Below are 27,446 nucleotides of genomic sequence, written 5' to 3' on the forward strand. Positions count from 1 at the left end.
GCTCTTGTTGCCCAGGCTAGAGTGCAATGGCGTGATCTCAGCTCATCACAACCTCCACCTTCCAGGTTCAAGTGATTCTCCTGCCTCAGCCTCTAGAGTAGCTGGGATTACAGGCATGCGCCACCACGCCTGGCTAATTTTGTATTTTTAGTAGAGACGGGGTTTCTCCATGTTTGCCAGGCTGGTCTCAAACTCCTGACCTCAGGTGATCCGCCTGCCTCAGCCTCCCAAAGTGCTGGGATTACAGGCCTGAGCCACCGCGCCCGGCCCCTACATTTATTTTTTTACACCTTTTAGGTCAGAGCAGAAGAACTTGAACATTTTCTAGTTTCTTGAGGTAGAAGCTGAGGTCATTGATTTGAGTTCTTTCTCCTTTTCTAATATGACCATTTAGTGCTATGAGACCACCAGGCCTTGGTAACATTCCTGACCACTGGATAAAGCCTCAGCTGAGGCCAACCTGAATCCAAACCACTAGTTTTCAACGCTCACTACACATTAGAACTACCTGGCAAGCTTCTAAAACTAGCCATGCTTTGGCCCCACCCCAGGCCAATTAAATGAAAATCCCTGGGAATGAACCTCATTACTGGGAGTCGTCAAAGCTCACCAGGTAATTCTGTTGAGCAGCCAGGACTGGGAATCACCACTCTAGGCCACTGTTTTTCGAACTGTCTGTAATAACAGCAGTTTTCCATTTCATTTTCAGTTTTATTGTTATTTTATTGACTGATACTTTTGTAACACACAATAAAGATGAATCATATAGCTTCATCCACTGGAGGTATCCTTTATAAAAAGTGGTTCTTCTATGCCTCTTAAACCCAGGTGTTCTCGTTATCCTGTAGCATCATCAACAAGGTAGGAAAGAAGGGTCATGCACGTGGATCTTGCAGCCACACAGATATCTTATCGTAGACCAATAACAGTTTGTGGACCACTGTAGTCCAAGGACTGCACTGCAGCACTGTCAAGCTTTCTTGACTATGAGTCAATAACTTCTTTTTATTGTTTAAAGTAATTTTCAGTTACAAGAGGCAGATTCCAATTGAAGCACTCTATCATAGACATATCCATCTAGGCTGCAGTCATCGGATGACATGTTGCTCTCTCTTTCTGTCTCTCTCTTTCCCACAGGAGAGATGCAGCCATCCCAGAGTATGTGCCTAGTCATGGTTTATTTGATGGTGACTGCGTGATCACTGTGCACTCTCATTCTGGCTCCCTTTCCAGAGCAGCATTAACACAGGTGATACAAACTTCCTTTTCCGCCACTGTTGACACTAAAGGAAATGAGAACATCTGGGTTTAAGAGGCAATGGAAGCACCATTTTTTTTTTTTTCCATAAAGGAAACCTCTAGAAGTCACATGATTTGGCGGTACCTTTTCTTTTTTCTTTCTTTTTTCTTTTTTTTTTTTTTGAGACGGAGTTTTGGTCTTGTTGCCCAGGCTGGAGTGCGGTGGCACAATCTCGGCTCACTGCAACCTCCACCTCCCAGGTTCAAGCGATTCTCCTGCCTCAGCCTCCTGAGTAGCTGGGATTACAGGCATCCACCACCACACCTGGCTAATTTTTTGTATTTTTTAGTAGAGATGGGGTTTCACCATGTTGGCCAGGCTGGTCTCAAACTCCTGACCTCAGGTGATCCACCCGACTCGGCCTCCCAAAGTGCTAGGATTACAGGTGTGAGCCACCATGCCCGGCCAAGGAACATTTTCATCTTTTGATCACAAGCTCCTCTTTCAACTTACAAATACGAATTTTAACATACTTTCATTGTTCTTTTTGTTGCTCAAAACATCCTGTATTTGGTCAGAGAGAGCCTTTTCACATGAACCCCTGGGTCCTTTTAATCAGACTCCATAGTGATGATACCTTCCTTGTTCAGCTGCCCCAACCTTGGACTGGCCATTTGGCAGGAGCCCTAGTTTCTTTTAGTAGAGAATGACATACAGAGACCATGATCTAGGCAAGATATATACTTTTTTTTTTTTTTTGAGACAGGATCTCACTGTCTCCTTGGCTGGAGTGCATGGCAGTCACGACTTACAACAGCCTTGAACTCCTGGGCTCAAGGGATCCACTAGCTTCAGTCACCTGAGCAGCTGGGACCACAGGCACATACCACCATACCTGACACTCTCTCTCTGTCTCTCTCTCTCTATATATTTGTTGTTTGTTTGTTTGTTTTCATAAAGACAGGGTCTTTTGTTTTGAGACAGAGTCTCACTCTGTTGCCCAGGCTGGAGTGCAGTGGCACGATCTCGGCTCATTGCAACCTCCACCTCCCAGGTTCAAGTGATTCTCCTGCCTCAGCCTCCTGAGTAGCTGGGACTACAGGCACGTGCCACCATGCCCAGCTAATTTTTGTATTTTTAGTAGAGACAGGGTTTCACCATACTGGCCAGGCTGGTCTTGAACTCCTGACCTTGTGATCCGCCTGCCTCCGTCTCCCAAAATGCTGGGATTACAGGCGTGAGCCACCGCACCCGGCCAAGACAGGGTCTTTTTTTATTTTTCATTTTCTCAGCCTGAATATGTTTGTAGACAAGGTCTTGCTATGTTGCCCAGGTTCTACTCTTTTTAAACACAAAAATTACATAATTTTTCAGACAATCTGTTTTGCCATATTGAGAGGCCTTTGCATTAATTCTGCTAATGCCCTGACAACCACCACATCACTTGGGATTTGGAGTCCCTTTGGGTTAGAGCAGGCTTTCTCAACTTCGGCACTATTGACATGTGGGCTGGATCATTTTGTTCTTTGGAGGCTGTTCTGACACTGCAGGTAGATGCCAGTAGCACCTCCCTAGTTGTGGCAACCAAAATGCCTCCAGACATTGCCCAATATCCCTGGGGGTGCCAAAATCATCCCCCGTTAAGAATCACTGGATGTCCTCTGGGATTCTATGGAAAACTTCCTGGAACAAACCAGAGAAAATCTGACTCCTGATGTCACATCCATGCCAGCTTCCTGCCTCTGTTTCCCCATTTGTCCAGTTGGGATCATGACTACAAGATAAAACAGCATATGGTGGGAAGCAATGGGACCTGCAAGGAGTCATCGTGGTACTCATGAGGAGCAGACATAAGGTCACAAGCAGCACTGCCCTGGAGCTGCATGGCACTGTGCTGGCTTTGCCAAGGTGGTAGGGCATCCCACTGAACTGACTCAAGTCCCCAAGATTGCTCCAACTCTTGTATTCCCCCCAGGCCTCTTTTTAATGTTAGCATTGTTTAAGATCTTTCATTTTACTGTCAAAAAGAGAAAGTCTCATTTAATTCATACCAGATGCTGAGTCGTCATGAATCAATACAACATTATCCAAAAACCACCAAAATGAATCATAAGGATAAATAGGATTTTTTCTCCCTGCAAAACAGTGACTAAAATAGTGCCTTGCCCTTTTAGAAAAAAAAAAAAAAAATCTGAGGTTAGGAAGAGGCCTAGGGCCCTGCTCATGTAATCCACGTGTCCGTGAGCATGGAATGGTTCAACTGCAGGTCCTAGGGAGACAGTGTATGAGGCCTGCAGCTAAGCCAGGCAGACACGGGCTAGAGAAGGTGTCCCAGAGTTAGGATTCAGGACTGGGGGTCCAGCAGCCCCCTGAAACTTATGCAATCCTCTGTTTCCATCCCAGTCTCAAAGCTGTCTGAGACTCAGAGAAGTTTTGTCACCCTCGTCATGGATGAAGAGGCTCTTGGGAACTGTGGAGGGTCTTCTGGGAGGTGAGCATCCCAGAATTCTTCTGCTGCTGATAAAGCTAAGGCAGCCCATCAGCCTCATGAGCACTTATTTTCTCAGTCCTTCCTCTACTGTGATCCTGAGAATGGCACTCTGAGTATGTAGGGGAGTCAGAAATGGTGTTTGTCCTCTCTGGGGCAGCAGGGAGGCTGGAGAGGGAAGGCTCTGGGCCCACCTAGGCACTCAGACTCTGACCCTTGAATGGAGGAAGCAAAAGCCAAGAAGAGGTTGGGGCTGACACATCTTTACAGTGTGGCCAGATGAGACTCTCAGTTGGTTCTAGCTTCTAGGTCCCCACGGCCTCCCTGTTTTCTGTCCTTTCCAGACCAGGCTCTTCAATTTCCCCTTCCATGTTGTGAGGGACTCCATAGCCTTCTTGTGAATTTCCCTTGGGGTCGGGGGTCAGTGTCTGTTTCTTGCCACCACAGCACCAGGCTGGTTGTTTCTGTAAGAGGCTCTGAGAGCTGCGTCTCCCACATCCCTCACCTCCCAGACTTGTGCAGGAGTAGTCAGGAACATGCGGAGCTGGAACCACACTCGATGGCACCCATGAGGTCAAGTCAGAAGGGCTCCCTTCTGGTAAGGCAGAATCAGAGCCAAGGAGGCTGAGCGTTCCCTGCAATCACTGCCATCACTGATGAAGGAACTGACTCATCTGATGTGGGCCATTGAGGAATGTGGAGGTTGGACGAGTGACCACTAAGACCTACAGCAGTAGAGAAAATGGAACTGGCTGGGCACGGCGGCTCATACTTGTAATCCCAGAACTTTGGGAGGCTGAGGTGGGAGGATCACCTGAGGTCAGGAGTTCAAGACCAGCCTGGCCAACATGGTGAAACCTTGTCTCTACTAAAAATACAAAAATTGGCTGAGTGTGATGGCACGTGCCTGTAATCCCAGCTACTCCAGAGGCTGAGCCAGGAGAATTGCTTGAACCTGGGAGACAGAGGTTGCAGTGAGCTGAGATCGCACCACTGCACTCCAGCCTGGGCAACAGAACAAGACTCCATCTCAAAAAAAAAAAAAAAAAAAAAAAAAAAAAGAAGGAACTGTTCTCAGAGATCCTCAGTGCCACTCCAGGTTTCAGCGAAGCTCTGCTGAGGGGCCGGGGTCATGGACCCCAGTATACACAGGCTCTACTAGGGGATCCTATCGAAGCCCCCTCCCCCAAATGGCCTCCAGGAATCCGTCCTGGCTCCACCTCTGGAACCTTCATTTTCTTACATCTTGCCTGTAGCCATCACCACACTTGGCAACCTACTGTGTGTCACCTAGCTCCCCTACTTATGGGATGACTACTTCAATTCTTCACTCTCTCAAACCTCCAAGGCCCTCCCAAACCCCCCTCACCTCTGGCCTCTGCCCACTAGAGGACCCCCACTAGTAATACCCCTTAGTTGTGACAATCAAAAATGTCTCCAGACGTTGCCAAACATCCCCTCAGGTGGAAAATCACCCTCAGTGAGAACCACTGATCTAGACCAACAGCCAGCCGCTCTCTCTCATGCTTGTGACCCACATCTGGAATGCACACATTTGACTGACCTTCATCTGTCTCTTGATGCAGCCCTTTTTCAAAGCCCGGTATGGCTGGGCATGGTGGCGCACGCCTGTAATCCCAGCACTTTTGGAGGCCAAGCCGGGAGGATTGTTTGAGCTCAGAAGTTTGAGACCAGCCTAGGCAACATGGTGAAACTCCACCTCCACAAAAAATACAAAAATTAGCCGGGTGTGGTGGTATGCACAGGTGGTCCCAGCTACTCAGGAGGCTGAGATAGGAGGATTGCTTGAGCCTGGGAGTTCAAGAACAGCCTCGGCAACATGGCAAGACCTCATCTCTTAAAAAATTAAAAAAAAAAAAAAATTAAAAAAACTTGATCACATTTTTCTGGAGGGGAATTTAACAATATTTATCATGAGCTTTAAGTTAATAGCGTAATATAAAATAAGCTGAGCATGGTGGCAGGCACCTGTAATCCCAGCTACTCAGGAGTCTGAGGCAGGAGAACTGCTTGAACCCAGGAGGTGGAGGCTGCAGTGAGCTGTGATTATGCCACTGCACTCCAGCCTGGGCAATAGGGCAAGACTCCGTCTCAAAAAAAAAAAAAAAAAGAAAAAAAAGAAAAGTTAATAGTGTAATATTATGAACTACTGATACATGAAACATAGGTGAATCCCAAAAACATAATGCTGAGGTAAGAGTACATACACCAGGCGGGTGGCTCACGCCTGTTATCCCAGCACTTTGGGAGGCCAAGGTGGGAGGATCGCTTGAGCCCAGGAGTTCTAGACCGGCCTGGGCAACACAGCAAGATACCCCATCTCAATTTTTTTTTAATTAAAAATAATAATAACTAAAAAAAACCCAAAGCCCAGTGGACTGACAGGCAGACAACACACATACACACACCCCTGTAGATTTCTAGGTGTGATTCGGACACCTCTGTGTCTCCCTGGTTCCAGTGTCCCCCTCAGTTGATCTGAGGAAAGCAGGACGCACCCACCCCTCCCCCATGGGTGTGGCTGGTGGTGGGCTCCACAGTACAAGCCTCTGCTAAAGAAATCTGCTTCCGCCGGGCAGGTGGCTCACACCTGTAATCCCAGCACTTTGGGAGGCTGAGGCGGCTGGATCACCTGAGGTCAGGAGTTTGAGACCAGCCTGACCAACATGGTGAAACCCTGTCTCTACTAAAAATAGAAAATTAGCCAGGCGTGGTGGCACATGCCTATAATCCCAGCTACTCGGGAGGCTGAGGCAGGAGAATCGCTTGAATCCAAGAGGCAGATGTTGCAGTGAGCTGAGATCATGCCACTGCACTCCAGCCTGGGCGACAAGAGCAAAACTCTGTCTCAAAAATAAAATAATAATAAAAATAATAAAAAATTAAAAAAATAAAACATAAACCTGCTTCCTAGTCTCTGGCTCCTCTCTCTTGGCCTGTCCAACCGCTTTATAAGTTGGATGTGGGTGGTCAATACAGTGACTCAGAACTACCAGTTCTCAGACATTTCCCTCCCAGCCCTGCATAGGTGGTCTAGCATCCCATGCTGGGATTGGGAGGGGCTGCCCTGCCTGTCTGGGGCCTCAGCCAAGCCTGAGGCAGAAGGAGCCTGCTAACCACCATCCAGGTGCTCATTCGAGGCCCCTCTTCTCCTCCCCTCTTCTCCTCCCCTCAGGATTCTTTCCCATTCCTATTTACTCAACCTCTCCCTCCTAACTAGAACCTGCCCACTGACATTTAGACATATTTAAATCTCTCCTGAAATTAAAAAAACAAACAAAAAACTGCTTTGAAAACCCCAAATCTCCTTGCAGCTACCTCCTAATTCTCTCCTCCCTTTCAAAGCCAAACTTGTGAAAAAGCTGTCTGCATCCACAATCTCCCTTTCCTCACCTCCCACGCATTCCAGTCTGGCTTCCCCCCTCATCAGTCCCCAGAAGCATCTCTCCCTAAGATGGTCAGCAATGCTCAGACCGCCAGGCTGAGCCTGGAGAGCAGTAAGCTGGCCTGGCCCGGGCAGGACCTTGGCCATGGGAGCAGCAGTAGGGAACGCAGTGGTTGGTTTTACCCAGGGTTGTCAATGTCAACTGCAGACGATAAACTAGAACTTCTGTGCAGTTCCAGAAAGAATATCTGGCCTTGAGTCCTGAGGCTATGCCAACACCTACTTACCTTCATTGATTCATTCATTCATCCATTCAATAACTCTTTACTGAGCACACTTGGGCCAGACCCTGAGGTAGGCACCTGTTATAAACTTGGTCTCTACCCTCATGGAGCTAACTGCCTGGGCATTGGTCAGAGTCATGAAAATACACAAAGATGACCGAGATGCTTGATGGAGAAGTACAGAGTGTATTACTGTGGGATCAGATCTAGCCTGAAAGGCCAAGAAGAGATTTTCAGGCTGGGATCTGGCCAATGAGTAGGAATTAGCTAGTCCGGGAGGAATGGGGAGAAAGAGATGATAGGAGACTGGGGGAAAGGTGTCTCTTGGGGACAAAGAAGCCAGGGATTCCAGAATTGAAAAGGACCAGGAGGAAGCAAGTAGGGAGGGGTGGGGAGAGCTGCACAGAAATTATTTTTCTCTTCTTTTTGAGATGGAGTCTTGCTCTGTCACCCCGGCTGGAGCGCAGTGGCACAATCTACACTCACTGCAACCTCCATGTCCGGGGTTCAAGCAATCCTCCTGCCTCAGCCTCCTGAGTATCTGGGACTACAGGTGTGCACCACTATGCCCAACTAATTTTTTTGTACTTTTAGTAGAAACAAGGTCTCACCATGTTGGCCAGGCTGGTCTCGAACTCCTGAACTCAGGTGATCCGCCCGCCTCAGCCTCCCAAAGTGTTGGGATTACAGGCGTGAGCCACTGTGCCCAGCTGAAATTAGGTTTTTCTCTCTGCCCCTCAGCCTTTGTGCCAAGCCTTTCTCCTGCCTCACTCTGAAGGACTTTAGCACCCTCCACTCCCTTGATGTGGTCAACCCTTTTATTTCTCTTTCTCCCAGGACTCTGTCATGCCCGAGCTCTTGCATGTGCCTCCTCTGACCTGAATGTGCATGTTCTACAGAGCTCTACCCAGGCCTTACTCCACTTCCCAACTCTTTTTCTTGACATCGTCTCCCACATTTATGGACTGTCACTTCTAACAGATCTCCAGTCCCAGAACTCTCCCCTGAGACCCCGGTTCAGAGATCTCCTTGCCCAGTGATCATCTTCACACAGATACCCTGCTCACTATCTTAAACACAGCAGATTGTAGAGTTAGAAAATGTTAAGTCTCACTTTCGCTGAGAAAATGTAGAAAGTAACATAAAGCAGCCAGGTGTGGCAGCATGCACCTGTAGTTCCAGCCGCTTGGGAGCCTGAGGCAGGAGGATCGCTTGAGCCCAGGAGTTTTAAGGCCGCGTGGAGCTATGGTCACACCCTGTACTCCAGGCTGGGAAACAGAGTAAGATTCTGTCTCTTAAAAAAATTAAATTAAAAATAACATAAAGCCTTTTTGTCCCCAAAAACTTGATTAAAAATAAATCAACGAAGACACAGAATTTTGAACAGAGCCTGAGCCTTCCACCTGAACCTGTACACTTGACGCAGATGCTGGGCTGTGACTAGCCTTTCTTTATGCCGATAAGGAAACCGAAGTCAAACAAGCTTTGATTAGTTGATTAATCATGTTGAAACATGTAAAGCTAAATTTAACTGTGGCCTGCTCTAGATTCCAAATTGCATGCTTCCTCTTTTATAGTTTTTGCTAACTCATTGTAATTGGATTGCTGAGTCTGAGTGATGGGTATATGAAGAGTTCATTACACTTCTCTTGTGCATATTGAAATTTTTCATAATAAAAATCTAAAAGGAAACAATGTCTCTTTTTTTCTTTTCTTTTAGCCTATCTTGGCTACTTGATTAGTGCTTGTCTACAATGTAACTCTTAAACTTACTGCTATGAGAGAATTGCTTGGACTCATGAAACACGCTTTTTGGAGGAAATTAGGTGATATGAGACATATAACTATGCCCTGTAGTTGCAAATGACATCATTAGTGAATTAGTTTTCTTTTTGCTTCTTTTCTTTGTTCTTCTAACCATATGTGTGTGTAAATGTGTGCGTGTGTATACCCTGAGAATTTCTGCGCAGGGAGGAAGTGGTTCAATCTGCTTGTCTCTGAGCAGCCGTTGGCTTTTAGAATAAAGAAATGACTCTGCCTTGTTTCTGATTCAGATGCAACATGAGGCTTGTTTTCATCCATGAGGTCTAAATTTAAACACCTGTCTTCTCCCCCTATAAAACGTAATCCTCTTTCCCCATAACATTGAAGGAGAAAAAAAAACTTGGCTTTACATGCTGTTTAGGTTAGATCTGTAAGAGGAGCTTAAGTGTTGATTACAAGAAACACTGAGGGAATGAAAACTAGTTTGGAAACCTCATGTAGCTCAGAAAACTCCATATGACAAAGATACCACACAGCTTATGTAGGCATCCAGGTCAGAAGGGCAGGTGCACAGGAGCCTAATTTGTAAAGGCCATTGTCATGTTCCATCTAAGGACTGACTCAGCCATCCCATTCCTTCAATCATAACTTTTATTCCTTTCCACACCTCTCCCACTACTGTCTTCATTTCAGCAGAAAAAGACAATCTCTCTTGACCAAAATATGAGGCCTACAATAGTATCATTTTGCACATTTCACCCACCTTGTTTAAATTTTTATTTTGATATACAGTCATCCCTGGATATCCATAGTGGATCGGTTCCAGGACCTCCGTCAGATACCAAAATCCATGGATGCTCAAGTCTCTGATATAAAATGGAGTAGTATTTGCGTATAACCTATGCACATTTTCCCATATACAGAACGTTAAATCATCTCTAGATTACTTATAATACCTAATAAAGTGTAAATACTATGTAAATGGTTGTTGTATTGTTTAGGGAACAAGGACAAGAAAAAAAGTCTGCACATGTTCACTACAGAAAATAAAAACATTTCTTTTGATTCAAGGTTGGTTGAGTCCACATATGCAGAACCCATGGATATGGAGGGCTGACTGTTAAGTTCAAACATAGAGAAATCCCATAAGCACAGTATAAGAAACCCTATAACCTTTACTCTGGCCCCACTTTTTTCTCTCTCTTTCTAAGTGCTGGAGTTTATCAATTTTATTAATATTTTCAAAGAATGAAATTTTGTGGGCTTTTTGAAACACGGTCTCATTCTGTCACCCAGGCTGGAGTGCAGTGGCACAATCATGGTTAACTGTAGCCTCCACCTCCCAGGGTCACCTCCCACCTCAGCCTCCCGAGTAGCCGGGACTACAGGCATGCACCACCATGCCCAGCTAATTTTTGTATTTTTTGTAGAGACAGTTTCACCATGTTGCCCAGGCTTGTCTTGGACTATTGATCTCAAGCGATCTGCCTGCCTCGGCCTCCCAAAGTGCTGGGATTACAGGCATGAGCCACCATGCCTGGCCTAACATATCTTTAAATTTCCTTTGTGATTTATTCTTTGACCCATGAGTTACTTAGTAGTATGTTGTTTAATTTCCAATTACTGCGGGATTTTCTAGATTTGTTTTTGTTATTCTATCTAATATAATTCCATTGTGGTCAGAGAACATAATCTATAAGATATCAGCCTCTTAGTATTTATTGACCTACTTATAGTCCAGCATATGGTCTATCATGGGGAATTTTTTATGTGTCCTTGAAAAAAATAAGTGTATTCTGTAGTTATTTGGCACAGTGTTTTACAAATGTCAGTTAGGCAAGGTTGGTTAATTGTGTCATTCAATAAAATCACATACTTAGTGATTTTTGTTTTCTTGGTCTATCAGTGACTGACAGAGATATTAAAATCTCTAATCATAACTGTGGATTTGCCTAGTTATTGCTTTAGTTCTATTAGCTTTTCCTTCATGTATTTTGAAGCCCCATTACTGTTATGGACTGAATTGTGTCCTCCCCCAAAATTTGTATGTGTAAGTCTTAACTCTGAGTACCTCAGAACATGACTGTAATTGGAGCTAGGGTCTTTACAGAGATAATTAAGTTAAAATGAGGTCATTAGGGTAGGCCCTAATCCAATATGACTGGTGTTCTTATAAGAAGAGGAAATTCTGACACAGACACAGAAAGACGGAAGATAATATGTAGACAAAGGGAGAAGATGGCCCTCAGAAGGAATCAACCCTGTCGACACCATTGTCTTGGATGTTTAACCTCCAGAACTGTGAGAAAATAAATTTTGGTTATTGACACCATCAGTCTGTGGTGGCTTTCTATGGCAGCCCTAGCAAACTAATAGTTACTAAGTGCACACATTTAGGATTGTTAAGTATTCTTGATGAATTGATTCTTTTATAAAGTTTTTCTTCTCATATCTACTAGTACTCCTTATCTTGATGCCTACTTTGTTTGATATGAATACAACCACATCAGCTTTCTTGTTTGTTCTTATTCTTGTTTATATTTCATCTTCTTATCTGTATTAAATATATATTTCTCTATCCTTTTATTTTCACTTTTTTGGTCTCTATATATTCAAAGTGTGTCTCTTAAGACAGCATAGTCAGGTGTGGTGGCTCATGCCTGTAATCCCAGCACTTTGGGAGGCCAAGATAGGCAGATCGCTTGAGTCCAGGAGTTTGAGACCAGTCTGGGTGACATGGTAAAACCCCACCTCTACAAAAAAATAAAAAAATTAGCCAGACGTGGTGGTGCATGCTTGTCATCCCAGCTACTTGGGAGGCTGAGGCAGGAGGATCACTTGAGTCCAGGAAGCAGAGGTTGCAGTGAGCTGTGATCATGCCACTGCATTCCAGCCTGGGCCACAGAATGTGACCCTGTCTCAAAAAAAAAAAAAAAAAAATCCCTGAAGCCAAAACAAAACAAAATAAAATCCAGCATAGATTCGGGTCGTTTTTTATTCAGTTTAATAATATTTGCCTTTTCATTGAAGTGTTTAGTCCATTTATATTTAATGTAATGATTGCAATGATTGTGTTTAAATCTACTATATTGCTATTTGTTTTCTATTTGTGCCACCTATTTTTCATTCTTTTCTCTTTGCCTGCCTTCAATTAATCAAATATTTTTATTAGTCCATTTTATTTCTTCTATTGGTTTCTAGCTCTACCTCTTTATATAGTATTTTCAGTTTAGCTCTAGGTGATTACAGTATGCATTTTTATTTATTTATTTATTTATTTATTTATTTGAGACAGAGTCTCGCTCTGTCACCAGGCTAGAGTGCAGTGGTGCGATCTCCACTCACTGCAACCTCCGTGTCCTGGGTTCAAGTGATTCTCCTGCCTCAGCCTCCCAAGTAGCTGGGACTACAGGTGCACACCACCACGTCCAGCTAGTTTTTTGTGTTTTTAGTAGAGACGGGGTTTCGCCATGTTGGCCAGGATGGTCTCGATCTCTTGACCTCGTGATCTGCCCGCCTCGGCCTCCCAAAGTGCTGGGATTACAGGCATAAGCCACTGCGCCCGGCCTACATTCTTAATTTATTACATTTTGCTTAGAATTAATTTATCCATAAAATGTATAACCTAAAGAGAGAATAATTTCATTTACCCTACCTGTACTTCTGCTATTATTGTCATATATTTTACTTTTACATGTTTTATTTTTATTTATTTTTGAGATAGAGTCTCACTTTATTGCCCAGGCTGGTGTGCAACGGTACAATCACGGCTCACTGCAGCCTCAACTTCCCAGGCTCAGGTGATTCTCCCACCTCAGCCTCCTAGGTAGCCGAGACTACAGGTACACATCACCATGCCAGTCTAATTTGTTTGTATTTTTTGTAGAGAGGGAGTCTAACCACGTTGCCCTGACTGGTCTCAAATTCCTAGGCTCAAGTGATTCTTCTGCCTCAGTCTCCCAAAGTGCTGGGATTACAGGCATGAACCACTGTGCCTGGCCTTACATGTTTTAAATCTTACAATAAATTATTATTGTTTTTGTTTGGTCAGTTGTTTTTTAAAGAAATTATTTTTAAAATTAAAAAAATATAGGCTTTTACATTAGCCCATATAAGATGTTCTTCATTCCTTTCTGTAGAACGTACCATAATTTATTTATCCATTCACCTACTGAAGGACATCTTGGTTGCTTCCAAGTTTTGGCAGTTATGAATAAAACTGCTATAAATATCTGTGCAGGGTTTTATGTGGACATACGTTTTCAACTCCTTTGGGTAAATACCAAGGAGTGCCGTCACTGGATATCTTTGCCTTTCAGCCTGATGAACAATCTTTAGTGTTTATTGTAGTGCAAATCTGATGAAAATGAATTCTCTTAGCTTTTGCTCATCTGAAATTGTCTACATTTCATGTTATGTCTTCCAGTAACTGTGAGTTCCATGTGAGCATAACTGACAAGAAAAGATACACAAGTTCTTAGCATGTTGCTGTGTCAAAGAATAGCATTGTTTTCTTAGTCTGGTGAAATGATGAATGAGAAAATTATAGTTATAGCCAAGTGAGTGCCAAAGACTTCAGGAGGCAGTGGGTTTTTACAAACTTGTTTGGATTGGTAAAGTATCTTTGTTTTGGGATTGCCAATCTCCTTCAACTGAAGAGGAAGTTAAAACAGAGATCCAAAGCCGGGCGCTCAAGCCTGTAATCTCAGCACTTTGGGAGGCCGAGGTGGGCAGATCGCTTGAGGTCAGAAGTTCGAGACCAGCCTGGCCAACATGGCGAACCCCGTCTCTACTAAAAATACAAAAATTAGCCAGGCATGGTGTTGGGCGCCTGTAATTCCAGCTACTTGGGAGGCTGAGGCAGGAGAATCGCTTGAACCCAGGAGGCAGGGGTTGCAGTGAGCTGAGATCCCGCCACTGCACTCCAGTCTGGGCGACAGCACAAGACTCTTAAAAACAAATAAACAAACAAAAAACAAACAAACAAACAGAGATCCAGGATCATTCCATAGCAAGAAGAACAGAATCACAACCAACAGCCCCTGGTGGCTTCTCCTCATGAAGCACAGATGATTGCAGTGGTTGTTTCCCTGGCAGCTCCTGTTTTTGTGTCAAGGGCAAAGCTCTAAGCAGCATTGCTCTGTCTCTTCATTCCCCTCCCTGCCCACATTAGAGAAGTATTTTTGCAGTCATGGATTCAAGGCCAGAGGCCCCTATTAGCAATGTTTCAACAAAGTCTTTTTTCTGGTGTGTATCCCAATTTTAGGATGTGTATCCCAATTTTAGGCTGCACATGGCAGCATGGTTTATCAGGGATGGTTGGTTTCTTAGGTTGGGTTCCCGAAAACAAATTTTGAGACAGGAGCAATGTGCAAATGATTTATTAAGGAAGTGCTCCCAGGAGAAACAATTAAAGGAATGCAGAAAAGAAGTAAAGGAAGAGGAAGATGCCAAGCAAGGCTTTGATGCTGGCCATGTCCCAGCCTCAGCCTGATGCAGAGGTGAGTTCTGAACGGGAAATTACACTTTATAGTTTTGTTCCACTGCAGTGAGGGAGCTGGGCTTTCACATCAGTGAAAGTGCAGGCTTTCCTGCACCAGTCAGTGGTTATGAACACAGGGAGGAAGGACACATAAACTCTCAGGCCATTCTCACTCCCTTTATATGCTGGTGTGCACAGCAACCCCAGCAGACCAGGTGTGATGCCCTCAGGTACAAGCCACTGGAAACAAAGGTCACAGAAAGTGGAGGATAACAGGACAGAAATGGTAAAAGGGATCCAGGGGGATACAGGTGAAGCACCAACAGCATCTGCCACGGTAGGACATGTGAAAAGAAGGCCTTGACACGCTTTTTATAGAATGCTTTGTACTAATTTAGGATGATATCATTTAATATATTATTGCTTTTAAGTGGGTTCCCCTGGGAGTATAGAGGAACGTGTCATGGGCCAACCCATTAATATTTCAAGATGAGAATGTCTCTTTGACAGCTGTGCATCTTATACTTGCAAGAACTCTGGGAACTATCTAGGCCATTTGAATCAGGTTTCTGCACACATCTTGACCAATTTAGTTTCTGAAATTCTATTTTGTCGTTTTATACCCCCCCACCCGCTGATTCTATAGTGAAAGTCAGTAGTCAAAGTCTTGTTGCATCTGAAAGTCTTCACAGACTTCCTTTCCCATTTGACCTATGAGGTGTGTGTCTCACTGTATTAAAGGACAAGGATATTTCTCTCTCTTTTTTTTTTTTTTTTTTTTTTTTGAGACGAAGTCTCGCCCTTGTCCCCCAGGCTGGAGTGCAATGGTGCGATCTCGGCTCACTGCAACCTCCACCTCCCGGGTTCAAGTGATTCTCCTGCCTTGGCCCCGCTGGGATTACAGGTGCCTGCCACCACGCCCAGCTAATTTTTGTATTTTTAGAAGAGATGGGATTTTACCATGTTGGCCAGGCTAGTCTAGAACTCCTGACCTCAGGTGATCCACATGCTTTGGCCTCCCAAAGTGCTGGGATTACAGGCGTGAGCCACCACGCCCGACCTCTTCTTTTTTTTTTTTTTTTAAAGAGATAGACTCTTGCTCTCTTGCCCAGGCTGGAGTGAGTGGCATGATCCTGACTCATTGCAACCTCAACCTCCCGGGCTCAAGCCATCCTCCCACCTCAGTCTCCTGAGTAGCTGGTATTACAGGTGCACGCCACCATGCCTGGCTAATTTTTTAATTTTTTAGTAGAGACGTGGTTTTGCTATGTTGCCAAGGCTGGTCTCGAACTGCTGAGCTCCAGTTATCTGTTTGCCTCAGCCTCCCAAAGTGCTGGAATTACAGGTGTGAGCCGCCACACCTGGCAGATATTTCAAATTTGAGTAGGAAAACTTTTAACAACTCTTTGATGATGACAGTGTAGTATATTTTGTATATGGTGAGAGTTCTACACATCTCTAAACATATATTTCTATTTATGTGATCAGTATTTTTTCATCTGGATGAAATTAACAGAATAATACTGTTGTGAATCATGCCCTTCCATTATCTGTCAAAAAATGGCAGACACAGGCCAGGTGCAGTGGCTCATACCTATAATCCCAACACTTTGGGAGGCTGAGGCAAAAGGATTGCTTGAGCCCAAGAGTTCAAGACCAGCCAGGGCAACATAGTGAGACCCCCATCTCTACCAAAAAAAAAAAAAAGGCAGACATGATAGTACTGTGGTCTACAATGGAACACACTGGAACACATCCATAGCATCTAATGACTTTTATCAAAAGTCCTTCATTCATCATACCCCCTTTATTTCACATGAGCCATTCCAGGAATCATATGAACAAGAAGAAGATTCTTGGGTGCCATCAAGTGGCCATTTGGGGAAAACCACAGGTGATCTGGGTGTAAGACCATCAGCCTCTACATAATTTCCTCCCTGAATTTGGGGTCTGGTTTTGGAGCAGAGAAATGTTAAAAAAAAAAAAAAAAAAAAAAAAAAAAGTTATCAGAGGAACCTAGTTGGAGGTTGAGGATGAAACCAAAGCCATGGCCTGAGAAGGGAGAAAATGGCTGAAGTAGCCAAAGATTATTTTTTTAAAGACTTTATTTTATTTTATTATTTTTTTTGAGATAGAGTCTCACTCTGTCACCCAGGCTGGAGTGCAGTGGTGCAATCTCGGCTCACTGCAAACTCCGCCTCCTGGGTTCAAGCTATTCTCCTGCCTCAGCCTTCCGAGTACCTGGGATAACAGGCGCGTGCCACCACACCCAGCTAATTTTTGTAATTTTAGTAGAGACAGGGTTTCATCATGTCGGCCAGGCTGATCTCAAACTCCTGACCTCAGGTGATCCACCTGCCTTGGCTTCCCAAAGTGCTGAGATTACAGGCGTGAGCCACTGCGCCTGGCCAGACTTTATTTTTTTGAGAGCAGTTTTAGGTTCATAGCAAAATTAAGAGGAAGGCACTGAGATATCTCATATGGCCCCCCAACACATGCACAATCTCCCCCATTAACAACATCCCCCACCAGAGTGCTACATTTATTACAACTGATGAACCTACATTGACACATCATCACTCAAAGTGTATAGTTTATATTAAGGTTCATTCTTGGTGTTGTACAATCTATGGACAAATGGAAAAATATATAGGACATGTGTCCACCATTATAGTATCATACAGAGTATTTTCACTGCCCTAAAACTCCTCTGTTCTCTGCCTATTCATCCCTTTCTGCCCTCAGCCCCTGGCAACCACTGATCTTTTTACCATCTCCACAGTTTTGTCTTTTCCAGAATGCCATATTGTTGGAATAATACAGTGTGTAGCCTTTTCAGATTGGCTTCTTTCACTTAGCATTATGGAATTAAGTTTTCCCCATGTCTCTTTATGGCTTGGTAGCTCATTTCTTTTTAGTGCTGGATAATATTCCATTGTTTGAATGTATCACAATTTATCCATTCACCTACTGAAGGACATTTGAGTTACTTCCAAGTTTTGGCAGTTATGAATAAAGCTGCTATAAATACCTGTGCAGGGTTTTGTATGGACATAAGTTTTGAAAGCCAACATTGGATCATATGGCAAGAGTAGGTTTAGTTTTGTAAGAAACTACCATACTGTCTTCCAAAGTGGCTATGCCATTCTGCATTCCCATCAGCAATGAGAGTTCCTGTTGCTCCACATGCTTGCCAGCATTTGATGTTGTAAGTGTTCTGGACTTTGGCCATTCTAATAGGTATGCAATGACATCTTATTGTTGTTTTATTTTGCTTTTCCCTGATGAAAGGGAAATGTGGAGCATCTTTTCATATGCTTATTTGCCATCTGTTTATCTGCTTTGGTAAGGTGTCTGTTAAGGTCTTTGGCATATTTTGGGGTTTGCTTTTGTTTTTTGAGACAGAGTCTTGCTCTATTGCCCAGACTGGAGTGCAGTGGCACAATCATGGCTCACTGCAACCTCCGCCTCCTGGGCTCAAGCCATCCTCCCATTTCAGCCTAGCAAGTAGGTGGGACAACAGGCATGCACCACGACACCCAGCTAATTTTTATATTTTTTGTAGAGACGAGGTCTCACTATATTGCCCAGGCTGGTATTGAATTTCTGGGTTCAGGCAATCTTACTGCCTCAGCCTCCCAAAGTGTTAGGATTATAGGTGTGAGCCACCACGCCAGGCCTTTGGCTTATTTTTTAATCAGGTTGTTTGTTTTCTTATTGTTAAGTTTTGAGAATTCTTTGTATATTTTGGATAATGGTCCATTATCAGATATATCTTTTGCAAACATTTTCTTCTAGTCTGTCTTGTCTTTTTGTTCTCTTAAGAGTGTCTTTTGTAAAGCAGAAAATTTTAATTTTAATAAAGTCCACCTTATTAATTCTGTCATGGATCATACTTCTGGTGTTATATCTCAACAGTCATCACCGACTAATTGCAACCTCCACCTCCCAGGTTCAAGCAATTCTCCTGCTTCAGCTGTCTGAGTAGCTGGGATTATAGGCATGCGCCACCATGCCTGGCTAATTTTTGTATTTTTAGTAGAGACGGGGTTTCACCATGTTGCCCAGACTGGTCTCTAACTCCTGACCTCAGGTGATCTGCCCACCTCCAAAAGTACTGGGATTACAGGCGTAAGCCACCGTGCCCGGCTGGAACATCTCATAACACTTCTTTAGAAGATACTTGGAAGGCATGTAAAAGTCATTAATCTAAAAATATTTGGAAATTTATTTCTCCTCATTGTTTTCCCATAAATGTGAACAACCCAAAAGTTATAGATGGGCCAGGAGCAGTGGTTCACGCCTGTAATCCCAGCACTTTGGGAGGCCAAGGAAGGCAGATCACTTAAGGTCAGGAGTTCGAGACCAGCCTGGCCAACATTGCGTAACCCCGTCGCTACTAAAAATACAAAAATTAGCCAGGTGTCATGGCGCATGCCTGTAATCCCAGCTACTCAGGAGGCTGAGGCAGGAGAATTGCTTGAACCCGGGAGGCAGAGGTTGCAGTGAGCCAAGATCGCACCACTGCACTCCAGCCTGGGTGATAGAGCTAGACTCCGTCTCAAAAAAATTAAAATAAAAAACAAAAGTTATAGGTGGAATAAAAAAATATTGACAGATTTATTAGGAGAGTAGACGTTTTGATAAAAACAATCAATTAATCACCTATCAGAACGTCAGACAAAAATCAAAATGGGCACATTATACCACTTCACGCTCTGAAACCAATGAACAGACTCATCTACATGAAAGATGATAGTAAAATGTCTTTAAGGATAGTAAGGGTTCATTCAGGTGGGCAGTAATTGCAACAGTTGCAAACCCAAGTATCAGTCAGGGTCCTGGCGGAAAAGAGTTGGCAAACTCAAGAGAGAATTTTTTTTTTTTTTTTTTTTTTTATGAGACAGAGTCTCGCTCTGCCACCCAGGCTGGAGTGCAGTGGCGCAATCTCGGCTCACTGCAACCTCTGCCTCCCGGGTTCACGCCAATTCTCCTGCCTCAGCCTCCCGAGTAGCTGGGACTACAGGCGCGTGCCACCACGCCCGGCTAATTTTTTGTATTTTTAGTAGAGACAGGATTTCACCGTGTTAGCCAGGATGGTCTTGATCTCCTGACCTCGTGATCCGCCTGCCTCGGCCTCCCAAAGTGCTGGGATTACAGGTGTGAGCCACTGCGCCCAGCCAAAAGAGGATATTTAAGAGATGCTAATGAAGCGATTACTTAGTAAAGTATAGGTAGGGTTCAGGGAACCACAAAGAATGAAACTAGCAACAGAAGGAAACCACCACCACACTTTTTAGTTGAGAGGGCAAAAGGAAGGAGAGGTTCTTGAAATCTGATGTATAGCTACAGCACAAAAGCCACCTGACAGGGGTTATGACCTTGGGCAAAGGATGCAGCCACCAGTGAACCAGGACCTGGCTCTGTACTCCCACCCTTTGATCTGTTGATACATGTCACAGGCCAAACCCAGCCTCCTGATTGACAGAGAGAAATGAGTCTGAAGGACCAATCAGAAAAAGATCTAGTACATCCAACTTCAATTTGGCTTTAAAAAGTTAGGGCATTTTGGCTGGGCATGGTGGCTCATGACTGTCATCCCAGAGCTTCAGGAGGCTGAGTTGGGAGGATGGTTTGAGACACGGAGGTTGAGGCTGCAGTAAGCTATGATGGCACCACTGCACTCCAGGCTGGGTGACAGAGCACAACACCATCTCAAAAAAAAAAAAAGGCTCGCATGGTGGCTCTCAAGTCTGTAATCCCAACACTTTAAAGAGGCCAAGGAAGGAGGATCACTTGAGTCTAGCATTTTGAGACCTGCCTGGGCAACACGGTGAAACCCCATCTCTACAAAAAATACAAAACTTAAAAAGAAAAAAAAATAAAAAATTAGCCAGGCAACACATACGTGTGGTTCCAGCTACTCTGGAAGCTGATGTGTGAGGATCACATGAGCCTGGGGAGGTGGAGGCTGCAGTGAGCTCGGACTGGACCACTGCACTCCAGCCTGGGCGACAGAGTGAGACCCTGTCTCAAAACAAAACAAAACACAACAAAACACACAAAATTAGTCGGGCTCCCCCTTGAGCCCAGGAGTTGAGGCTGGAGCAAGCCATGATGCGGCCACTGTACTCGAGCCTGGGCAACAGAGTGAGACACTGTCTCTGAAAAAAAAAAAAAAAAAAGTTAGTCCGGGTGCAGTGGCTCATGCCTGTAATCCCAGCACTTTGGGAGGCCGAGGCGGGTGGATCACGAGGTAAGAGATCGAGACCATCCTGGCTAACACAGCGAAACCCTGTCTCTACTAAAAATACAAAAAATTAGCCAGGTGTGGTGGCAGGCGCCGGTAGTCCCAGCTACTCAGGAGGCTGAGGCAGGAGAATGGCGTGAACCCGGGAGGCCGAGCTTGCAGTGAGCCAAGATCGTGCCATTGCACTCCAGCCTGGGCCACAGAGCGAGACTCCGTCTCAAAAAAAAAAAAAAAAAAATACAAGCAGGCATGATGGCTCACACCTGTAATCCCAGCACTTTTGGAGGTGGGTGCATCACTTGAGGTCAGGAGCTCAAGACTAGCCTGGCCAACATGGCGAAACCCCATCTCTACGAAAAATACAAAATTAGCCGGGCGTGGTGGCAGGCACCTGTAATCCCAGCTATTCAGGAGGCTAAGGAGAATTGCTTGAATCTGGGAAGCACAGGTTGCAGTGAGCTGACATCGCACCACTGCACCCCAGCCTGGGCAACAGAGGGAGACTCTGCCTCAAAAAAAAAAAAATTACCAGGATGGTGAAGTGCACCTCTAGTTCCAACTACTCAGGAGGCTGAAGCAGGAGGAAAGCTTGAGCCTGGGAGGTCGACGCTGCAGTGAGCTGTGACTGCGTCACTGCACTCCAGCCTGGGTGACAGAGCAGAACCCTATCTCCAAAAAAAAAAAAGATGCTGGGTTTACTGGGGGGCAAAGCATAAGGGTAATATGACCAGCAGAAATGAGTAAAATGTAATATTTACATATTCGACAGTTGATAGGAATTGCATTTTGGTTTTTAGAAGGAGTGCTGAGGTGGAGCAGCCCCATAAAGAGGGACACCAGGATGAAAACACAAGAAGCCTCTACCAAGACAGCTGTCCTGGCCACAGAACACAGGCTGGAGGCAAAGCAGGTGTTTTCCAGTGTAAGAAGAATGATCACAGGCACTAGGGCGTTGTCTCCATTAGTCTGTGTTTGTATAATGAAGGTTGTTTTTTTTAATGGAAGAGTGAACTGCTTACTGTGATCAGGGATACCTAATGCTAGGACTCATTTAAGGGAAGAAAAAGCCTTTTAGATGTTAAGACCAAGGTAATCATTTGACATTGCTAGCTTGAGTTAGATGTCGTAGATGTTTTGTATCTGAAGTATATTTTAGTATTTACTGTCAGCTAAGGCCAGACATGTCCAAGAAGCTATGCATTTATGAACTTGTGGTGAGCCCAGGGCCCTTGAAGATACCTACTTCTCTAGAAGAAAATGAGTGTCTCTTACTGATTTGTCAAGTTCAAGTAATGGACTTGGAACAGACATAATTATGATTTATTTTAATAGCTTTGTGGCCCTTTTGTACACAAGAAGGAAGGTAGATTAAGAAATCTCTTTTGGCCAGCCACAGTGGCTCACGCATGTAGCCCAGCACTTTGGGAGGCCAAAGTGGGTGAATGACTTGAGGTCAGGAGTTCAAGACTAGCCTGGCCAACATGGAGAAACCCAGTGTCTACTAAAAATACAAAAATTAGCTGAGCATGGGGGCGTGCACTTGTAATCCCAGCTACTCAGGAGGCTGAAGCAGCAGAATTGCTTGAACCCAGGAGGCAGAGGTTGCAGTGAGCCAAGATCACACCACTGCACTCCAGCCTGGGCGACAGAGTGAGACTCTGTCTCAAAAATAAATACATTAATTAATTTCTCTCTTTTGAGGGTGGGGTATGGAGGCTCAAGCCTGTGACACCAGCATTTTGGGAGGTGGGAAGATTGCTTGAGCCCAGGAGTTCAGGACCAGCCTGGGCGACAAAATGAGACTGGCTCTCTATTAAAAAATAATTAAACATTAGCTGGGCATGGTGATGCATGTCTGTAGTCCCAGCTACTCAGGAGGCTGAGGTGGGAGGATGGCTTGAGCCCTGGAGGTCGAGGCTGTAGTGAGCCATGATGGCATCACTGTACTCCAGCATGGGTAACAGAGCAAGGCCCTGCCAAAAAAAAAAAAAGAAGAAATCTCTTTTGAGGCCCTTTAATGAGGGGGAGACCAACAGAAGGCTGCTAACATATTGCATAAGAACACAATTTCCAGGAAACGTTCTGTTATTTAAATCACTCTTAAGAATTAGGAAGTCCAGGAGCTCTGGGCTGAAATTGCAGATTAAACATGCTCATCTAGATCCATTCCCCCAAAAACCTACTATAATAAAGTGACTGTATATATAGTAAAAACTACAATAAGTCTACAAGAATGAGAACAGAAGAGATGACAGCAGGTCAGGCGTGGTGGCTCACGCCTATAATCCCTGCACTTTGGAAGGCCAAACCGGGTGGATCACTTGAGCCCAGGAGTTCAAACCGGCCTGGCCAACATGTTGAAACCTTGTCTCTACTAAAAATACCAAAAAAAAAGTAGCCAGGCATGGTGGCACACACTTGTAATCCCAGCTACTTGGGAGGCTGAGACAGGAAAATTGCTTGAACCTGGGAGGCAGAGGTTGCAATGATCCGAGACTGCACCACTGCACTCCAGGCTGGGCCACAGAGGGAGACTGTCTCAAAAACAAACAAACAAAAACAAAAACAAAAAAAGGAAAAAGAAAAAAAGATTAGCCAAGCTTGGTGGCACATGCCTGTGGTCCCAGCTACTCGGGAGGCTAAGATGGGAGGATCACTTGAGCCTGGGAGACGGAGGTTGCCGTGAGCCAAGATGATGCCACTGCATGCCAGCCTGGCGGGCAGCACAAAACCCTGTCTCAAAAAAGAAAAACAAACAAACAAAAAGACAGAGAGAGAGAGAGAGACAACAGCAGCAAGCTTTCGGAACCTAGAAAGCAGAAGAGTGGTGACTGTCTTAGCTGACCTAAGAAGGAACCATTCTTGGGCCAGTAGTGGGCAGGGTTCTCCAGAGAAACAATAGGAGGCAATAAGGGGTGTGTATGTGTGTGTGCATGTGTGTGTGTGTGTGCGAGCGCATATGTAGGAGAGACAGAAAGAAAAAGACAAAGACAGTGAGACAGAAAAGGAATTGGCTCGCATGATTATTTGGTTCGTAAATCCAAAATCTGTAGTGTGGATGAAGAGGTATTTTACAGCAGACCAAGTAAGTCAGCTGTAAAATACCTCTTGCTGGGGCAAAAGGTCAGTCTTTATTCAGGCCTCCAACTAATTGGATGAGACCACCCACACTATGGGGAATGTTATGAACAGAACACTTGTGTCCCCCCCAAATCACATTAAAGTCCTGACCCTCAGGGTGATGGTATTTGGAGATGGGGCCTTTGGGAGCAACAAGGGCATATGGGAGCCCTCATTATGGGATAAGTGGCTTTGTAAGAAGAGACACAAGAGATCTCTCTCTGCACCACGTGAGGAAGACACAGTGAGAAGGCAGCCATCTGCAAGCCAGCAAGAGGCTCCTCACCAGAAGGTAAACTGCCTAGCACCTTGACCTTGGACCTTCCAGCCCCCAGAACTGTGAGAAATGTTTCTCTTGTTTAACCAGCATGTGTATGGTATTTTATTATAGTAGGCTGAGCAGACCGAGACAGAGAGCAATTGACTTCACTCAAGTCTACTGATTTAAATGCGAATTTCTTTTTTATTTTGTTTTTGTAGAGACAGGGTCTTGCAGTGTTGCCCAGGTTGGTCTCAAAACCCGGGCCTCAAGTAATCCTCCCACCTTGGCCTCCCAAAATGCTGGGATTACAGGCATGAACCACCAGATCCCACCTAAATGCTAATTTCATCCAAAAACACCCTCACAGAAACACCCAGAATAATGTTTGTCCAAATATCTGGGCACTTGGCCCAGTCAATTTGACACGTATTAACCACCACAGTATCCTAAAAAGGCACAGAAACTGACAGAACCCAGGCATCTCTGGAATTGGGAGTGAAAGGAGGTCCAAAATAACGAGAACTGGTTGAAAGCAGTTTGAGATGCAGCTAGATCCTGAGATCCCCTCACCCACTCCATACTTATTAGCAACTGCCCCTCCCTTGTCTCCAAGAAGAGGCATTAGTACCTACAGATGGTAAAATAAAGGTCTGTGGGCTGAGGAAACCAGGCATAGTTGAGGATGTGAGTACTGTACCAAAAATAAGGGTTTAAGTGACTACTGCTATTGAATGTTAGATGCTGAGTCCAGCTCTATTCTCCCACTGGGCTCCCTGAGCATTACCAGGAGATTGGAACATTTAAAGAGGCTTCTGTGGGGAATCCAAGCGGCCTGAAACACCTAAATAAAGCGATCCTGGAGGTATCCCAACATAGGGCCTCCCCAGGGCACATGATAGTGACAAGCACAATTCGTAAGCCCTACCCAACTTCCCATTGGTTTTTAGTCCCTCTCTTACAATGATAAGACAAGCAAATATATCCAGATATCTGATATTGTTCCACGGATCTCTGAGGCTTGCAGTATTTTTCTTCAGTCCTTTTTCTCTCTGTTTTTCAGACTGGATCATTTTTCTTGATCTGTCTTTAAGTTGCCTATCTTTGTCTTCTGCCTTCTCTATAAGAAGTCAAGTCCATCTTAAATACTTTTTGTTTCAGTTATTATACTTTTCAGTTCTAGAATTTCTAGATGGTACTTTGCTATAATTGACATTTATCTGCTTGGTGGTTTTCTTTTTTTCTTTCTTTTCTTTCTTTTTTTTTTTTTTTGAGAAAGAGTCTTGTCCTGTTGCCTGTGCTGGAGTGCAGTGGTGCAATACCGGCTCAATGCAACCTCCACCTCCCAGTTTGAAGAGATTCTCCTGCCTCAGCCTCAATAGCTGGGATTACAGGTATGCGCCACCATGCCCGGCTAATTTTTGTATTTTTAGTAGAGAGGAGGTTTCACCATGTTGGCCAGGCTGTTCTCAAACTCCTGACCTCAAGTGATCCACCCGCCTTGGCCTCCCAAGTGCTAGGATTACAGGCAGGAGCCACCAGCTTGTCTGCTTGGTTTTCTATTCATTCACTCATTAAGATCTTTCCTGGCTGGGTGTGGTGGCTCATGCCTGTAATTCCAACACTCTGAGAGGCCGAGGTGGGTGGACTGCTGGAACCCAGGAGTTTGAGACCAGCCTGGGCAACAGGATGAAACCTGTCTCTGTCAAAAAAAAAAAAAAAAAAAAAATCCAAAAATTAGCTGGGCATGGTGGTGTGCACCTGTAGTCCCAGCTACTTGGGAGGCTGAGGTGGGAGGATCACTTGAGCCCTGGAGGTTGAGGCTGCAGTGAACCAAGATCATGCCACCTGTACTCTAGCCTGGGTGTCAGAGTTAGAACCTGCCTCAAAAGAAAAGACCTTTCCTGCTGGGTGTGGGGGCACATGGCTGTAGTCTCAGCTACTTGGGAGGCTGAAGCAAGAGGATCTCTTCAGCCCAGGAGTTCAAGTTCAGCCTAGGCAATGCAGTGAGACACCGTCTCTTAAAAGAAGAAAAAAAGACCATATTTTCCTTTAATTATTTAAACATATTTTCCTTTTTTTTTTAGATGGAATTTCACTCTTGTTGCCCAAGTTGGAGTACAATGGCGCGATCTCGGCTCACTGCAACCTCCGCCTCCCAGGTTCAAGAGATTCTCCTGCCTCAGCCTCCTGAGTAGCTGGGATTACAGGCACGCACCAACATGCCTGGCTAATTTTTTGTATTTTTAGTAGAGATGGGGTTTCACCATGTTGGTCAGGCTGGTCTTGAACTCCTGACCTCAGGTGATTCACCCACCTCAGCCTCCCAAAGTGCTGGGATTAGAGGCTTGAGCCACTGCGCCTGGCCTAATTATTTAAACATATTTTCCTTTAATTCTTTAAACATATTTTCCTTTAGAATTTTGAACATATAATAATTTCCTTAAAGTCTTTGCTAAGTCCAGCATCTGGACCACCTTGCGGTCAGCTTCTATCGATTGTTGTTTTTGCTATGGGTCATATTTTTCTGTTTCCTTGTATGTTTAGGAATTGTAGATTGTGTCAAGGACACTGGATGATACATTGTAGAGGCTCTGGATTCTGTTATCTGCCTGACCTCTATTATCTGTTTTGCTCTCAACTGGGTAGCAGCCTCTCTCCGGTAACCCTCAGGTAGTCTTCCCTACACATGAACATCCCAGTTTTCAGCTAAGAACTCATGAGAAAGCCGTGGTGTGGATCTCTGCCTCCCACATAAGCAGCTACATTCTCTCCAGGGCCACGACTTATGGACTGCAGCGGTTTCGGCAGCCCTTCACTCTGATCTCTTCTCAACACAGCAGGGCATCCCTACTCTGCCGGAATTCCAGCTTGCTATGCTGCAATTGGAAAGCTGTCCCCAGCAGAGAGACAGAGAAATTGTGGGAAACATCTCATCAGTGATCTTGGGGATTACTGTCATGCACTGCCTGTTGTCTATTGTTTGAAAATGGTTGCTCATAGCTTTTGGGCAGTTTCATGGTTGTTTAAGGCAGAAAGGCTAATCTGATAATAAGAATTCCATTATAGGCTGGGCCTGATGGCTCATGTCTGTAATCCCAGCACTTCGGGAGGCTGAGGCAGGAGGATTGCTTGAGACCAGGAGCTCAGAAG

The 27,446-nt window shown here is 44.8% G+C and overlaps 1 long non-coding RNA gene across 1 annotated transcript in view; it reads right to left on the bottom strand.

Moving 5' to 3' along the window:
* Positions 1–597: 597 nt before the first annotated feature.
* LOC129526984 (uncharacterized) overlaps positions 598–27,446 on the bottom strand; it is a 38,657-nt gene continuing 11,808 nt past the window's right edge. Inside the window, exon 4 of the long non-coding RNA XR_008671811.2 lies at positions 598–1,283. This is a non-coding gene — a long non-coding RNA (uncharacterized lncRNA). The remainder of the gene's footprint in view (positions 1,284–27,446) is intronic.

The sequence above is a fragment of the Gorilla gorilla genome, chromosome 16 (assembly GCF_029281585.2).
Source record: "Gorilla gorilla gorilla isolate KB3781 chromosome 16, NHGRI_mGorGor1-v2.1_pri, whole genome shotgun sequence".
Classification (NCBI taxonomy): domain Eukaryota; kingdom Metazoa; phylum Chordata; class Mammalia; order Primates; family Hominidae; genus Gorilla; species Gorilla gorilla.